General features: G+C 43.1%; 1 protein-coding gene across 8 annotated transcripts in view; it reads right to left on the bottom strand.

The window, feature by feature from the left end:
* Positions 1-11,618, bottom strand: part of SEMA6D (semaphorin 6D) — a 57,577-nt gene extending 45,959 nt beyond the window's left edge. For 7 of the 8 annotated variants that reach the window (XM_060096772.1, XM_060096775.1, XM_060096779.1 and 4 more), the window contains exon 1: positions 10,159-10,608. The gene's annotated coding sequence lies outside the window, so the exon portion shown is untranslated. Of the gene's footprint in view, positions 1-10,158; positions 10,609-11,241 lie in introns of those variants that run through there. The other variant, XM_060096774.1, reaches the window with a different exon arrangement.
* Positions 11,619-18,269: the final 6,651 nt, after the last annotated feature.

The raw sequence follows: 18,269 nt of genomic DNA, 5'->3' as shown, positions 1-18,269 counted from the left end.
GCCACAAGCAAAGAAATGCAGGTGGCCTCTAGAATCTGGAAGAGGGTCCCGTTGAGCCTCCAGAAGGAGTACAGCCCTGCTGACACCTTGACTTTAGCCTAGTGAAACACATTTGGGACTTCAAACCTCCTGAATTGTCAGGTAATGAATCTGTGTTGTTTAGACATCTAAGTTTGTAGTAATTTGTTACAACAGCAAAAGGAAACTCACTTATGCTCCTTGAGTATCTGTGCCCTCATCTATAAAATGGGAATAAAAAAAGGATGTGCCCCAAAGGGCTGACATGAGGATTAAATAAGAGAATGCAAATAAAACTCTTTAGTGCTTGGCAGAGATGAAGAACTCAATAAATGTTCACTGTCATTATGCATGATATCATTATATAGAGAGGAGATTTATATATTGTGATTGTAATAAATGGTGATTCCATAAAGTATAATTCATTGTATCATAATAATCCCTTACATTTAAGCAGCACTTATCTGGTTTTTACGAAGCCCTTTTATCGACATCGTCTTATTTGATGCTTGTTATAATTGTGAGTCCACAGATGAGGAGACAGTGCCTCCGAGGAGACAGTGCTTTCCTTAGGTCACTCAGAGAGCCCACTATTGGCCAAAGTTGGAGTCTAGGTCATTTGATTCCAGATACAGTAGGCTGCCAATTTCATCATGTGGTTTATAGAAATATACACACAGGGTATGTAGAATCTTAACATAAAACAAAAATGATAAGGCCAAATGTTGGGGTTGTTCATCCCACACAAGACCATTTCCCATGTGATCTCATCTAGCGGCGTTTTTTGCCAGGGCCTCCTGCCCCAGCTCCTGCAAGCGTAGCCCGAGGCCTCTCTGTAATGCATCTAGTCAGTTGTGCAAAGCACAAGGGAAAAGATTCCATCCGGACCGCAGCAGGCAATCACCTGATGCCCTGAAGCATGAAGTTTGATTACCCTTATCTCAGTTTATCATTAAATCAAAAACTGTTGCTATGAATACTGGCTCAGGACTCCATTTATGAAATGATATAGACCAGTCAGCAGAAGTAAGTGAGTGTCCTTTTTCTTCTTAATTTCTGCTCACTGTGAAGACCTTTTGCAAACTAGAAAAAAAAAAATGGCAGCTTTGAGCAGATTTTATTACTTTCTTACTCTTTCATGAGCTGGCCAGGATGCCTTTGGCTCATAACCATTCACCCTGTGCTGTAGGCAAGAGGTTTGAGATCTACTACCTAGTGGCCTGCCAACACTAGCCTTGAAGTCTAGCACCTGGCTTTGATGGGAATCTGAATTTTAGCAAGATGCCAGGCAATCTGCAGGCGCACTGATGTTTGAGAAACTCTGGCTACACCAGAGCATTGTTTCTCAAATTGTGGTCAAGGGACCATAGCCTATGAGTCACTTTAGGAGTTTGTTGAAAATGCTGACTCCAGGGCCCCATTCCAGACCCAGCAACACAGACCCATTGGTGCTGGGGCCCTGGGAATCTGCATTTTAGCCCTATGTGATTCTGATAAATTTTAAAGTTTGAGGACCACTGGTAGAGATCAAAGATGTGGGCGATGACAGGAATTGTTAGGAGAGGGCCTGAATTTCCCTGGTGTTATTCAGGTTTTAATCAGACTAGGGAGCAACCAGCATAGAGCACATACCAGTCACCTACATTTTTGTCCTTCGGCCCAACCAACAGAGGAAGCCAGATTTCTGACATGAATCTGAAATGGCTGATATATGGGTCAGGGCTAGGCAGCTAGGCGTCAAGGTCTGAGGTGACTCTCTAGGCCCCTGGAGCTCTCCTGCCAAATTCCCCTTTGCAGTCTGGCTGAATCTGTGGCAAGTGGAGTGGGTGGTGGTAGAGAAGAGCTGGTTGTAAAACTGGGTTCAAGGTCTACATATCAGTCAAAGAGATACGATAAAATCACACGTGAAAAGACTGCATAGTATAAGGGCTAAAAGCATGGGCCTTGGAGCCAGACTGCATTTACTTTTACTTAACAGACACTGAGATAAATACAGCACTCACTGCTAGCCAAGCACCATTCTAAGTGCTGTTCAAATCTTAATTCATTTATGTCTCACAATGCCTACCAGGTGGGTACTACCATCATCATTCACCTTTTATGTCATGAAACTGAGGCTCAGAGAGGTTAAGTAATTTGCTCAAGATCACACAGCCAATCGATCACACTGCCAGGACGTGCGCCCCAACAGGCTGGCTCGAGTTCATCTTCTTAACCACCCTACTAAGTTGCTTCCCATGGACCCGAGTCCCCTGGTTCCACTACTCATTAGCTGTTTGACCCTGGGAAAATTACTTAATCTCCCATCCCTCAGTTTTTCCCCCGGGTAAAATGAGGATATTATTAATAATAGTACCCACCTCAAAGAATTCTGATCAGATGATTTAATATATCCACTTAAAAGAGTATAAGGCACATGGTCAGCACTTAATAAATGCTAACTCTGAGGGAGCTATCAGTCCCACACTCTCAGGGGTAGCATGAGGATTATATTAGGTAACATATTTAAAGTACTAGGCATGGTGCCACGGCACCTGGTAAGCACACGGTGAGGGCTAGCTGTTATTATTAGTCAAGCTGAGCCAGGCCAGTTTATTTTAGGTTTTGTCTGGAAAGCAACTGTGTTCTAGGCAGGGAGGCAGCACGCCCTTCACTTCAGAAAGTAACTGGGTAGGAGCCAGACTAATTCCTAGATCCAGCAGGTTCTCTGCTTTACGTCACTGGAATATTCCTGAAAAGTCCCTGATATTGAATTTGTATATGCTTAACCCTCTTTCCCCATTGACCTATTTTATAATTTCTGATTGATCTTTCACTGGCAGTGTTTCCTCAGACTTAAGAGTCTTCTCTCAGACTGTCATGTAACCATTAACTTGTAAAAGACTTAAACATACCAGGGAAAATTGAACCACTGGAGGAATTCTTGGCAAAGCAATTGGCTTAACCATTCCCCAATGTAATTGTTTTCATTTTATTTTTCCTTTGTTATATATTCACGTGCTTACACTACAGAGAACTTCCGGTCTTTCCTCCCAGAAAGCTTATCACCTCCACTATTAAATTTAATCGTGGATTGATTACAATTTACGTTAACTCAAGGGGTTAATGATGGCTTGGAAACCCTCATACCCAAACAGCCTCACTTGGAGTACGGCTGGGCACGGGGGGTAGGGGAGAAAGGTGAAGGTGTGGGAGTTGGGAAGGTAGGGTCGTGGAGAGGCATTGATGGGGGTGAGTTTATCCTGAAAGCTCAGACCCAAAAAGGGATGCTGGATCCCCAGGGTCTCTCAAGGATGGGGCTTTCTAAAAGGAAGTATTAGTAACTCCAAGTTGTTTACTACCACTTTTTCACTCGTTCTATTAGGAAAAGGCTGCCATAGCTCCAACCCCATTGCTTGCGAACTTTACCAGGCATGATAGGTTATAACTACAATCGAATGAAAAGTTAAACTCAATTAACATGTTTACTAAAATATCTGTACCACGTCTACTACGTGTCACGCACTCTGCTAAGTTACAGCCGTGAACATGCAGTCTAATCTCATGGGGCCTGCGGGCTCCTCTACCAAGCACCTAGAGGCCAACTCATGCCTCTCTCATGGTTTCAACAAGTTTCCACTCTCTCTTCCGCTTCCTGTCTCCACATCCTCCCCAAACCCACATCTATGTATGCAGTTTATTCTTTGTTATAGAGCCTCTGTCTAGAGTCTCTTGAAGTTAAAGCAAAAAATAAAGCCCATGAAGCAGCAACCTTCTAGTTTGATTCTGCTAAACCCCTCTGTGGGGGGAGCCAGCTTGCTGGGTAATTTGAGGCAAATCACACGACCCCTTGCAATATTCCTGTGTAACACTGAACCAGTTGGCAGTTGATGTGGGGTTTTAGCTCTGATCACGGAGCCAACTCCTGAATCATCACAAGATTGATCCCATTCATTCTGATGGCTTAAGCCGCAGGGCCATTTGCTGATCGGCTAAGTACAGTAGACCAGAGACACTCAAAAAATATTTGTAGATTGCATGGCAAACTGCTTCTTCACACCTGAAACGTGAGTCTCGGTCAGGACCCAAACGTGGACAAGTGATCTAGACCCCTACCCACATCCCAGGGCCTTTGCCTAAGCTGTTCTCTATGCTTGGAATGCCCTCCCTCTCACCACCTCCCCTCCTGGGCCTTGCTGTCCACCTGTCCAAATCCTACCTAGGTCAAGGGCCAGCTCGAATATCAGCGGCTCCACAAAGCCTTCCCTGACCACCCTAGCCAGAAATAACTTCTCACTCCTCTCAGTTACCATAGGTCCGTGTGTGTTTTCTGGCACTTAAGACACTCGCCATTTTATTTGGGCTCTGGGGTTACCTCGTTTTTTCTACACCACTTAGTAAGAGCCTTGAGATCTGGATCCATGTCAGTTCCTCTTTGAACCGTTTCCCCACCCTGGCACCTCCTTGTACAGAGCCAACACTTGGTAAAAGTTAGCTGAATGAACAAACGGTTACCCCAGCAAGGACAAAAACAGAAGCAACTGCAACATTCTGTATCCCCGCTTGTGCTGCCTGCCCTCCTCCTTCTTCTATAGCTTTTAAAAATATATTTACTTGATCCACCAATTACCCACAGGAGGTTTGGGGACTTACTGATAAATGTAGACAACTCTGCAGACCAAAAAGTTTCCAGAGACCCTTCTAATGACAAGCGAGGCCTAGGCCAATGTAGGCGCTGGGGGAGTCTGAGTCCCTGGTCTGCTGACAGCCGGCTCCTGGGAATGGAAGTGTTATTTTCTCAAAGAGCTTCATCTGCTCTCGTTCATACGTGCCAGTTCCTCAGCTGAGTAGAAACTCCTGACTTTATTTTTAAATACAGACTCCAATAATAGGCTAAGTAATTGCAGATCTTCCTAAGGCCTTATTATACATGTACCGACATATTGGACTTTTAAAAACCCATATTTCTTTTCCAAAAATGTATGTTGAAAACCTTAAATTTCAGCATTATATGTAGTGGTAATGTGTATTTGTTTTTTTCCCTCCCATAGGAATCCTGAATAAAAAAGAACGACAAAAAATGCGGATGCATGGGTGACAATTTCTCAACAACGTATCTGATTACTCACAGAGGTAAAAGGATTCTCTCTCAACCATAAGTAAGAAAAATGTATATTACAGTATAATACATAGTCAAACTTCAGTAAGACAATTTCCATCCTCGTGCCACTAACGCTTGAACAGCTGCAGCTCTCACTGTCTTTGCTGATGGGGCCCATAAATACTACTGGGAAATGGGACAGAGATGCGTAACGGATCTTCACCTGCCAAGATCAGGGAAATGAATGTCAATCGCACCCTGATGCAGAAGCACTTTTTTGGTGGCGAGTGATGAATACTGCCATTTGTCCTATGCCACGCAATCTTGGACAAGAAAGCCTAACATGGAGAAAAATGGTGGGAGAAGATGCTGTTCTAGGACACTTGAAAAGAATAGAGTGTCACTAATTATTTGGCCAACAGGAATAAAAATGAAAGAAGAGTACGCCAATATGATTTAGTTTAGAGAAATGTTAAAACTTAAGAGCATACCGATGCTGTACCTATCATTTCATTCAATACAAAGGTTTCCCTCAAAGTATGACTCTTTTATTGAAAAAACAACATCAGAAATATCAGGGAGTCAGAAGATGGCAGGGTGATCTATGTTCCTGGAAACGATTCAGTGCAGTGATGACATGGTGGGCTGAGATGTCAGGGAGACCTGAGTTCAAATTCTGACTCCACAACTTCCCTGCTCTGAGACCTCAGGAAAGTGACTTGACTTCTCAGGTGCTTGAGTTCTTTTTTTGATAAAGCAGTGATAATAACAGAATCTGCCTCACCCACCCACGTTGTTTGTTACATGACATAATTAAGATAAAGGTCTCAGTGTGTGCCTAGAAATTAGTAAGCAGACTAACAATAAGTGTAGTTGTTGTGGTTGCTGCTTTCTCTTCTTCCTTTTCCATCATCATCAGCAGCAGGAGCATCACAACACCTCAGCTGTTTTGTGGTTGATTTCATTAGTAAACATTAGGAAAAGAGGTGAGAAGACTATCTCCCACCAAAATATGAGGCAATCTCCCCTTCCCACATCAAACTCCAAAAGAAGTACTTCTAATTATAAAAGTCTTTTTTTTTTTTTTCTTTAAAGCTTGGCAACATAACCTAATAAACATGTCCACCTAATTCATGCCATTCTTGCTTTAACAAGCAATGACCACTGTAACAGATATCTTATTGAGTAAAAAGGAGAAAACAAACCAAAAAATGTGATAGAAAGCACTGGGTCCCGTTACTCATGGGTCCCAGATTTAGGTACATCACAGGTTCTTTGTGAAAAGAGATGAAGCAATGATACCTTCAGCTCTCCAAAGAACTAGACAGGGTCTTTTTTTTGCGGGGGTAGGAGTTTATTAATTAATTAATTTATTTATGGCTGTCTTGGGTCTTCGTTTCTGCGTGAGGGTTTTCTCTAGTTGTGGCAAGCGGGGGCCACTCTTCATCGCAGTGTGCGGGCCTCTCACTATCGCGGCCTCTCTTACTGTGGAGCACAAGCTCCAGATGCACAGGCTCAGTAGTTGTGGCTCACGGGCCTAGTTGCTCCGCGGCATGTGGGATCTTCCCAGACCAGGGCTCGAACCCGTGTCCCCTGCATTAGCAGGCAGATCCTCAACCACTGCGCCACCAGGGAAGCCCCGACAGGGTCTTTTTCTGTTTTCAGTCATTTGGGATCACAGGCTAAAAGCTACTTCATTCTTTTCTTCCCCCTTTCAATAGACTTGAGTTCTGAAGGTCTAGGATGAGTGGTGTGTGAATGACTCCTTCTAATTCTGTAATTCTGGTGGTTTAATTGCATCAAGTCTAAAGAGTCTTTCCTGTGGGTCACGTAAGGTTGAGGCAAGTCCGCTCTTGAGTGGAACATGCCACTGCAAGCCAGCAGGGCCTTTCTGCAGGTGTGCCCCCAGAAGTGGGTGAGGGGCCCAGCACAGGTTGGCAAACAATGGAAACCTCCTGTTCTGGGTGTTAACTTTAGCTACCACAGCCAGACAATGTTGCCAGTGGTGTGGAAGAAAAAATTGCTGTAGCCAGCTGTGTTGTTCACAGTCGGATGGATTCTGTGTAGCTCCAAATGGTGATGGAGCCAACAGCCTGTTGTAGCCAAGGACAGAATGATGGATGATCTACACACTGTGTCCAAGTAGAGAGAATGGCAGAAGTTCACTTCAGGGTTGTTAAAATGCTAATCTGGGTGAGTTAACAAAAGCTTAATAGAAAAGAAAAGTTTGAGAAAAGTATACCTCGTGCGGTATCTAGTGGACCACTGATTTGATCACTCTTGGTTACATAAACGGTTGCTTTTCAAAGTAAGAATGTTTCCTAGTTATCCTACTGGGAAGAGTGGAAGCAGCTTCACTTATCAGCTGCACTGATACTTGTCAGGGTCTGAGGAGGAAAAGTTAGCCCAACGATAGCCGCCTTCACTGAAAAGGGTTATGATATGCTTAAAATAGTTACATGATTTTCATTCTCTCTACATGTCATGGGAATAGATCAAAACACATCTTTCCCCCACAACTGGAAGTTGGCAGCTGTTCACAAAATAAGCTGCAACCTAAGACACTGGCTTTGGTAGATTTTAACTCTAAGTCTCCATTCACATGAGCCATTGAAAGCGAGATCTCCTGCTCCAATGACAGTTTCAACATGTGAATTACACTAATAGTACATTGCATTATTAGTGTTAAAGGCAGGAAGATTGGCCCCCTATAAATATGTGGTATGGATAATCTTGTCTTAAAATCTTTAGGATGAAATAACATGCTTCCAAAAAAGATGCAGATTTACATTTCTTGCCAAAAGATCCAGTTTTGCCACTCTCTGTTTCTTTGGATTCTTCTTTCTTACTTAAGTTGAACGTAGAGAAACATGTCTGCCTCACCTGATGTTGGAACATTGGCTAGCATAGCTCCATGCAAACGACAGGGACTCAATAAATACTGACTGGCTGGTATACCTCAAGCCCTTCTTGCTTCCTCTAGAAATGAATCTAGAATGGGCAGGCTTAAGGTCTATTAACTGAAATAAAGGGTAATATTTTATCTTGTAATATGCTAAGAAAGGAGTCCACCTCCTATGGTTACACCAATAATGGTTAGACATTCAGCCAGGCTCTTAACTCTGCATAAAATGCATCAGAAGGGTGAAAAATGACCCTATTTCAGATGCATTTTTCACTCTTTGTCTCTTAGTGAAACTCAAACGCAAGAACAATGACTAAGCTAATTACCAAGGCTTATTTTGATGGAGCAGCAAGAAGTGAAGAACTTCTCCAGTTTCAATAAGTCCTTAACAATTATGGGCATTTCTGTGAAACAAAGCTCCAATTCCTGCTTACTTTGTCTGTGTGCCTTTCATGCAATAGAAACCACCACACAGGATTCAGGGGCCTACTTACGCAGAGCACAGTTACTGGACAGATCCTTCCTGTTTAGCAAGCAGCCAGTGAACTTAAGTCCACTGGATTTCTAAGGAAGTTACCCTCACTCTAAGGACTAATAGGTTTGCGTCACAACCATCTTTCAAATCCATCCAAACGAGGGGAGGCAAGACCAGATGGTGCTATTAGAGGGCACCTAAATAAATAAACACGTAAATAAATAAATAAAGAGAAAGAGGGCAGAATGCCCACAAATCTAAATCAAATTCAGGTTAACTAGCTGTTTGGTGAAGGAGAAGCCACGATATTCCAGGCACACTGTCCTGCATCACAGAAATGTTCCTCAAAAAAGGTTACCTATGTAGCATCCCTAACAGAAACAAGGACAGGTAACAACTAGAATCCAATAAGAAATAGTAACTGGCTGTTAATTTCACCAAATGTACCACTGGAAGAAAATGGTTTGCTAAACAACACCATTTGGAAATCTCAGGGTTATTTATTTGTCTTTCTGAGAGCACAGTCTAGGGACCTAAATCAAAGCATGGACACTAACTTTAAAAACAAAACTCAGCTATGTTTATTTACCTCAAGATGTTTAAGTTCATGGTAATATAGGCCCAAGTCTCAGAGCTTAGGCCCAAGTCTCAGAGCTTACTTGGCAATTTCTATTCATCTAAGCCAGCGTAAATGTTTGTGTAATATTTGCCAGCCTGACAGAATATGCCTGTCACTCACTACATTAAATGTGACGACACACAACTTAATTTCCTGAGTGAGATATCAAAGAGAGCAAGGGGATTTTTTTTAACAACATGAATAAACCAGCATCAAAACCTATTGTTAAACCACCAAAAGAATAGTAAAATCCTCCCCTTGAGCTGTCTGGGATAAGATTTCTCAATTCTACAAGGAAGAAACCTTGAAAAAATTCTCCAAACAATTATTTCTCCAATTCTGAGGAACGGAGACCAAACCAGATTTAAAAATGTTAAACCTTTCCCCAGGACTTCAGCCTTGAAATAAAAGCATCCACTTTACTGCCCCAAATATCAAGTAGAGGGAAGGACAATCCTTAAAAAGCAACTAAACATTTTACCGCAGACTTAAATTCTTAGGAGCCAGAAGTTCTTGGGAAAATTGTCCTACACATTTCTTCTCCCAAGTAACTGGAAACACTACCGTTATTTTTAAGGGAAAGCCGTGGCCCATAGTGATGGACATAAGGTCCGATTATTGTTTGCAAAGTCTGTATATCTGTTATAATGATCTACTGTTCCTTCTGTGTGAATATCCCAGCTGAACATAGTAAGGAGTGGGGATGCCGGAACCTGGGTTACTGTCTGGTCACCTCAGAATGAGGAGCACTACTCTGGGTTCCTATAACACCGCTACTTCCCTCCTTTCTAGCTCCATGACATTTAGCTCTTTACAAGATCGGGATTTAGAGAATCACCTGACAGCAGCGGTCCCGAGAGCTGATTTAACAAAAAATTTTCAAACCCAGTTCTCATCCGCACCTTCAAGTCCTTTATGACCTTTAGTTTCAATCCAAGAGTTATACACGACAGAGGAAGCATTAAGCCCTTCCAAATTACCCAAGGCGGCTGCTGTATCAGTTTCTGCAGACCAGGAACAAACATCATTGCTGTCAAGACGGGAGATAAAAGTTTCCCTACCTTCCGCCTCACCATCCCCCTGCCAGAGGCTGCCGACGCGAGCGGCGGCTCCCTCCCGGCTGCAGAATGCCTCTCGCCGCCGGAGAAGGGGCTCATGCAAAATTGACTCTTCCTTATTTGTTTCCATCCATAATTGATGGGTAGATGAGAACGTAACACATCTCAGCGCTGGGCTCTTGCCGCCTGGCGGAGACCCTGTCCAAGACGCTTCCGTAAATCATTTCCAGCCGGAGAACAAAGCACGGAAAGTTGCGGGGGAGAGCGGCCGGGAGGAGAAACGGGGCGCCGGGTGGGAGGCAGGCAGCTCTGGGCCCCGGAGTCCGCCCGCGGCGCGCTCGGCCAGCAGGGGGAGAGGGAGGGTTGGGAAGTGGCCGCCCTCCGGGCAGAAGCCGGTGCTGGAGCCTGGAGGGCTGAGGGAGGGCCGAGTCCCCCGAGCCCCCGCCCCTAGCCAACAGGCGCTACTAGTGGGCCGTCCGACCCGGGGGCGCACTGACAGGTAGCCGGCGTCCGCCGTGAGCTGCTCGTCCGTCCGCGGCTGAGCTGCGCCCCTTCTCCTGGCGCGGGCGGGTGCTCGCCCATCCACGGCTAGCCTGGCCCAGCGGTCCCAGAGTCGGCTCCCGGGCGGGCAGGCGGAAGGGGGCGGCGGAGCCAGCAGCCGGCTCCTTCAGCCTTGGCTCGGCGGTCGCGCGGGCTGGGGACGAGGTGCCCGGCACCGAAGCAGCCGGGTTCCCCCTGGTAAGGTGCGGGGGAGCGCAGAGCTGGCGCTGCCTGGCGAGAAACTTTTGCTGGCTCCCTCCTTCCGCTTTTTTTCCCCCGAGCGGGGTGCACAGTGTTGGGGGGCCCACTCCCCGCAAGCCTCCAGCAATGCGAGTTTTGACGCGACCGCCAAACCTCTCCAGCCCTTTGCGCGTCCCTGGTACGGCAGGCGGAGGGAACAGCTTGGAAAAGAAATCAACTCTCCAGTGCCAAGACACGCATACGCACACGTACACATACAGCAGAAGCAATTCAGGCTCTAAGGATCAGGGTCCGATCCCCACCAGGCGCCTAGAGCATTAGCAAATTTTTATAGGGCTGTCTTACCTCATGGGGGGAAGGGGGGAGGCTGGTTTAAAAAAAAAAAAAAGCTTGTCACGCTCAGGGAGAAAAGAAAATAAAAAATAAAGAAAAAATTAGAAAAAAAGAGATATATCCCTGTGTCTCTAGGTTTTGGCTTCTTCGATATAATCCCGAAACTCGCCACCACCAGTCCTTGCAGCAGCGGCAGCGACAACGGCAGCAGCAGCGGGACGGAGCGGGAGCCAAACAAATCGAGGCACGGCAAATGGTGTAATTCGATCCATCTCCAAGTCAATCCATCAGGCGAGCCGGAGCCTCGTTCCCTCCCCGCACTCGGCAGCTCGCGGCGTGGGGCCCACCCCCGGGCGCGGACGGCAAGAGGCGCGGGCGGCCCGGCGCGCTTGCCCTCTCCCGAGCGCCGCAGCCAGCGCCGCCTGGAGGCCCCCAGCCCGGCGCCGCGGCCCGGCTGACCCCTCGGTGGCCTCCGCGTCCCTCCTCCCCGGCGCTCTGCTGCGCGCCCTCCCTCTCGCCACCTCTGAAGAGCTGCTCCTTCCAGCAACTCGCAGCGCCTCAGTCATCCAGCTCGCGGTGGCTGCTGCAGCCTGAGAACAGCCTTTTCGCTTTCCTACCTCTTCCCTTCTTTTTTTCGCTCCCCCACTTTTTTTGAGCTTTCCTCCAGACATTTACAGGCCAAGGCGTTGCAGCCCAGAGGAGCTGCAGGCACAGTTGCTCCGTAAAGTTATGCCTTAGTTTCCTCATCTAAGATTTATTTTTTAAGCACATCCTTACAAGCCCGCCCCCATATTACATTTGTCGTCCCCCGCCCCAATTTCTCTTTACAACCACTAAGCAAAACAGCTAGGAAGAAGCAATCAAACATTGTTTTATCTTTATAAAATACAGAAATTGCCTACTAAAAATCCCATTTCTACTTTGAATGAAAGCCATTCAGTACGGTATAATTTTGCAGGCTAATGAGCCGGTTTTACAGGCAAGTGTGTCGTGTAATATGTTCTGGGAGAAATGAAAATGTCCTTGAAGTGACATCATTTCAAATTGACTGTCACAAAGGAAAGGAAAAAAGTCACATACTTAAAAACAAGAGGATTTTAATCCAAACTTCATATCCAAGAATAGGCTGTGTTTTATTAAAATTTCCAGTTGAATTATGAATCACTGAGGGGTCTAAATGGCTGGAATGAACCATGATGCCCTCATTTAAAGAAAAAGAAAGAAGGGAGCATTTCCGCCAAACTTTAATTTTCATTTGAGTATGGTTAATTACCGTGAATGAGAGGAGAAGGGGGCAGAGAAAGGATTTTCCTTTCCTCAATGGTTCCTGCTTTCTCCTCAGCACAGTTACATGTTTACATTTAGGAAAAATACCCTGTACTGAGTTATTTCTAAAACTTCCACTGACAGCCTTGAAAAGGAACTCAAAAAAGACACCCCAAGGAACTGCTGCAGGACTCACCCGGAGAACCGTTTCCTCGCTAGTTAACACTTTGTTACCAAAAGGAAGAAGGAGGGAGGAAGAAGGGGAGTCTTTAAAAATATAACTCTCTTCCCGCTGTTCCTCCCATTCGAAGTAAGGGGTAAGGGGTGGAAAGAACAGCTTTGGCAACACAGCTTTGTGATTTTTCTGTTGTTGTTAAGGCTTTTGTTGGCTGGCTGGCTGGTGTTTTCAGGTTGTGCTGGGCTCTGACATCATTGCAAATTACTTGGCAGTCCGGGCCCTTTCCCAGCCAACTTCTGACCCAGAAAGCTGTGCCTGTTTTACTGGTGTCCAGTCATTCCGTATTTTCTCCATCAAGGGAGCAAGCCCCGCTGCAGGCATAGGGCTCTGTGCACTGAATGAAGATGCAAGAGGGTGACCAGTGGTTTGAGGAATACTATCGCCACCCACCTGGAGGCAGAAAGCTTATGAACTGCTTCTGTCTGCAGTAGCAGACAAGTAGCAGAGAAGAGAAAAAAGTTCAGTTCTCCAGATTCTTGAATCCTTTGCTGAAATTCTGCGATGGCCAGCTTTACAGAGCGCCACCCCAGAGAGTACAGTTTACCTGAGATTGAGTTTTTTAATTCAGGAATAAAAAAACCTTTAGGTTGCAGAAGAATATGCTGATAGGTTATTTCTAGCCAAGGCTTAGATATGTTTTCAGTCTAGACCTCAGAGCCAATCCCCACATTTGGTCCAATAGGGAAAGAGAGGTAGGTTAGTGGACTACCTACTGACGTCAAAAGAATGGTACCCTTTATCTTTTGGTCAGAGCAAAATATTACTCTTAAAGATTCATCATTTTCCTGGTTCCCAGAACCAGCATTTGGTCCTTTCAGTTGATTTTACACACTTAACCTTTTAGCCCTGTTTACTTCTCCAGCTGGACTTTCCCCTTCCCTATGGTTGCTTTTGGCTCCAGCATTGCCCTGCTAAGTGCAGTTCCCCACTAGGTCACACTGTTTCATGTCCCCATGTCTTCACTTGTGTCTGCTTCCTGGGGTACTCTTCCTCCATTACTGCATGTACTTTAATTTCTGCTTTTCTTGGCTTTTAATAAAAATTTCATTTAGGTGTCAGAATTTCCCTCATCCCACTGGCCCCCAGGATGGGTTTAAGCACCTCTCTTCTGTGCTCTCCTACCAAGTTCACTTATGTAACTTATCACGGGGAAGGGAAAATAACTGTTTAGGATGACTTCCTTACTGGGTGCTTCTTAACTGCTAGGATCTTGTCTTATTTACCTGGACAGCCCTAGTGCCTAGCACAGTGCCTGGCATTTAATAGATACTCAATAAATATTTGTTAAACAGATCTGGCAAGGAAACCCACAACTTTCTTACACTCTTTTATGTGCTGAATTAGGGAGTATAGTCATCTCTAGATTGTATGCTCCTCCAGAGTAGGGATTTATTCATTTGTGTCCCCAGGGCAAGCAGCATAGTATCCATGTAAGGATGTTCATTGAATGAGTGAGGAATGAATAAATGAAGAAAGGAAGAAGAAAGGAAGGAAATAAGGAAGATTTTGGTTCTTTTCACACCTAGAAAGAATACTTAAAAGTGGTCAGTGCTTTAGATAATTAGTGGTTATGCTTTTGCCGTTATCGCATATCTCCCAGGAGTGATAAGTAGTAACTTTATTTACAGTCTATTTTTTGTTTCTCTCTTTACTTTAGGAAAAGTTCAAAACTTTATTTCTATGTTTCATTTCCAATCTAGTTTTAAGATAAAATGTATCTGAAAATTATAGAAAATCTGTGTGTAATAGTCAATAAAATTTTATCAATCATTGGAGAGTACCACTCCTTAACTATTACAGTTATTAAACAAAGCAATAGTGCTTACTATCTGCCAACCTCTTTTAAGCATTTTATAAGTATTACTGCTTACAACAATTCTCTCATTTAAGTACTATTATTATCTTCATTTTGTAGAAGAGGAAACTGAAGCTTAGAGGGTTTAAGGTACTTGCCTAAGGCCACACAGGTAGTAACTGCGTAGGAGCTGAACCCTAACCTCTTACTTAGTTGTAATAGTGGTTAGTAGTGAGGTCACAGTTAATAGCAGTAGTAAATAGTGAAGGCTTTGGAAACATTTGACAACCTGGATTCAAATCCAGACTCCCCCCCTCTCTTGGGATAATTTATTTAACTACACTGTGTATCAGTGTTCTCGTCTGTGAAACAGGAGTCATAACAATACTTCAAATGGATTTTATGAAGACTGAATGTGATAATGCATGTAAAGCGTTTAGCATCTTACTTGGAACACAGCAAGCACTGAATAAATATTAGCCAATGTTATTATACGTGCCCAGTAGGCAGAGCAATCTTGGAATCCTGCAGAATTGGATTAGAAATTTAATCCAACCTCACACTAAATGTGAGACTTCAGGTGAAAGCACAACAGGTACACAACAGGTTTGCAGGACATTTTTGTTCCATTCCATCTCCTTCTTTCCCTCATCTATGTATATATGTCTATTAATTCAGCCACATACACTACTTAGTATCCAGTTGATAAGAAATAACATTTTGTATGAATTTTAATGAATCATACAGTTTAGAATGTAGAATTCCATGTTTCAAAATAAAACGATATCGGTATTGAAATTTCAAAGGTAGCTACAGCTTCTGTGATTAGTTTGGAATGCACATATAGTATTCCTTGTGTTCGCACATTATAGAAAGTGCTTTCAAAACTCTCCATGACACGACAAATCATTAATAATGTAGACCCAAATCTCGGCATCTGCATGGGCACGGCTGGTCTCCTTATTTCAGCAGTCTGCATATGAAAGTGACTCTGTCAAGACACTTCACTTCAATGAAACATATTTATCATGGTAAAGCTTAAACCTCAGATTTTACTGACATAATTCATTTCTATTATCATGTACTATGATAGTACACCACCACAGCTATGCTTATGTTTGGAATGGTAAAAATGTGCTTTTGTAGTCATTGTGATTGCTCTATCTTAACATGAATAATTTTGCTGTGCACTCTAAGGGGAATGCACCGTGCATGTGTGGAAATAATAAATCAGTTACTTATCTAGTTTTGCTAATGACTCCTCAGGTGCCACTGTGTGGAAGGACACTGAGTGCTCAAGCCAAATAAAAAGAATCAGGCTTTTTTTTTTTCCCTCATCAAAAAGATGAACGGCAAACAACCTTTAATAATACTAGCTCTTTTGAAAACAGACAAGAGGCAGGAATGCTATCAACATTTTATCAAAGATCTTTTGAACAAACAGAAGCACAATGAACTTTTTGGATGAAGGGTGAGTTGCTTAATTTTACTTATATATACTTTGGGAAGGAATATTTAGGACACAGGGAGGTCAGCTTATATCCTGGCAGATGTAAGGAAGCTGGGACTCTGTGTAAGTTCCTGACAGCCTTCTCTCCACAAATTTACAGTAACCAAGCCTCTGACCTTGAAGAATTGGGACCGAATAATATCTTTTTAATGTTAGAATGTCCAAGGAGAAAGATAATGAAAATAATCAAAAGGGGCAGAGATTTAGAACATTTTATCTGTTTTAAAAAATATATAACTTTTTACTTTGTTTTTAAAAGTAGATCTCCTTGCCTAATATTATTTTTATTTTTGCTTGAGCCAATGTTAAAATTCAAATCAACAAAGGGAGAAGGAACTGTGGCTAGCCAATATTTGGCTACCCACAATAGTATCACTTAATTCTTACCACAGCTCTTGGAGACAGGCATCATTTAGGAACAAAGAAACCCATCCTTGCTTAAGTTAACCATCTTGTCAGGATTTTTAGCCCTTGTAGATGATAGAGTCTAGAGTCTAATACAGGTCTGTTTGGCTCTTACATCTAATTTTCTTTCTAGGACACAATGCTCTAAAAAATGGAAAGAGCATAAGTTTAAAAAAATATGTCTTGCATAATAAAGGAAACAAAAAACCTTGTCACATATAAACGAGTGTCAGGAACTCTTCAACGGGGTTTATATCATGGTTTAAACCTCTATACATTATATGCATTCTATTACCCACGTAACTCCCTTGGATCGCTTGTAAATAAGGAGATAAAAGACCTGTTTAGCAGCATGTGAATTTATATTAAAATCAACCTCACTGATTAAGCTACAAGTATTTCAATTAATGGATAGGGCTATATGATCATACCTTTGGCAAAATAATAATAATAATAATAATAAGGGCCAAATATTATTATTGTTGAATGCTCTAAGTACAGGAACTTCTATATGTTAGAGCCAATTCTTTGCCAGAAACCACTAGGGCCATCTATTGGTTAAAAAAAAAAAAAAAAAAAAGACTAGGATTCTGGGTAATTCCTGTCTTTCCAAATAAAGTCACACAAAGGATACATTTTTTCTTTCCTTTTGCTTTCTCAGATAGGATGCTTACTATTATGGACATTTTATTAATATTGAATATATTAGAGTCATTTAAAAAATTACAGTGCTAGTATGAAAGGGAGTCAGGAAAGTATGTGTACAGGTGACAGGAAGAAGCTGACATTCTAGGATAAAAATCAATAGCAAACACTGTTAGTGTTCCACTGTAATTATAGGAGTTGTCTAAAATCCCCAATGCCCTATTAAACTGTGATAAGTGACAAGGCCCAGTAGCACAGGGGAGATACACCTGGCTAACAAGTGTTTAAATCTGGGTCTGGCATATTGTGTCACTGAGTCAGCAATGGCACAAACTAGGTGACAGAAGGTAATGCTTGCTCCACCAGCCCCAGTTACAGGGGTTTTATTTGTGTCCTAGAAGGAGGCTTGGGGGAAACCTACAACTTATCTAACCTTTGGTTGGTTCCACAGAGTGGTCTGCACCCATGTTCTCCTCGTCCCCTCGTCTCTGGCCTTTGAACCTAGAACATATCACTTGTTGACAGTCTGCAAGGAAAAACAATAAGGCCTATTACATTTTTATAACAGACTTTCGTACCAGGGTGGCCCTAGAAACCCAGTTAGAGTTAAACATTATCTGATCCACTTGACTATGGGCCAGGATGGGCTCCTCCATGGCTGTCTTCTACAAGCTTGAATTGTGATGGTTGCTGAAAAATCACTTCAAACTTATATTATCAAGGAAAGCTTTAAAAAGGAGCCTCACAGAGTTTGCCATTGTCTGAATTTGCATTTCAATTACAAAGGTAAAAGAAGAAACTGTTGGCTAAGAGCCTTTCTGGAAAATCCAGAAAGGTCCAGAAGGACTGTTTAGAAATTTTTAACAGTATCACACAGCCATTAAGTTAGAATATTTCCATGTTATATTATATTCAACAGTTGACTTTTCAAATATTACTGCATCTGGATACACACACACACACACACACACACACACACACACACAGACTGTGTAATTTTCCTCCAAGAGTCCCTATTTAAAGGCTTTGTGAGTTATTTTACTATTTTAAAATTTGGGGAATTGTGCTCATAACATATCCCAATATGTTCTGAATTTCTGGGTCATAATTACAGAATAAACAGATTCACTTCTCATCACAAATTTTAATTAAGAATTCCAGTTATGCAATTATTTGCTAAT

Source organism: Mesoplodon densirostris, chromosome 4 (assembly GCF_025265405.1).
Source record: "Mesoplodon densirostris isolate mMesDen1 chromosome 4, mMesDen1 primary haplotype, whole genome shotgun sequence".
In the NCBI taxonomy this organism is placed as follows: Eukaryota; Metazoa; Chordata; class Mammalia; order Artiodactyla; family Ziphiidae; genus Mesoplodon; species Mesoplodon densirostris.
The sequence above is the reverse complement of the archived record's forward strand: the minus strand, read 5'-3'. Positions and strand labels throughout refer to the sequence as shown.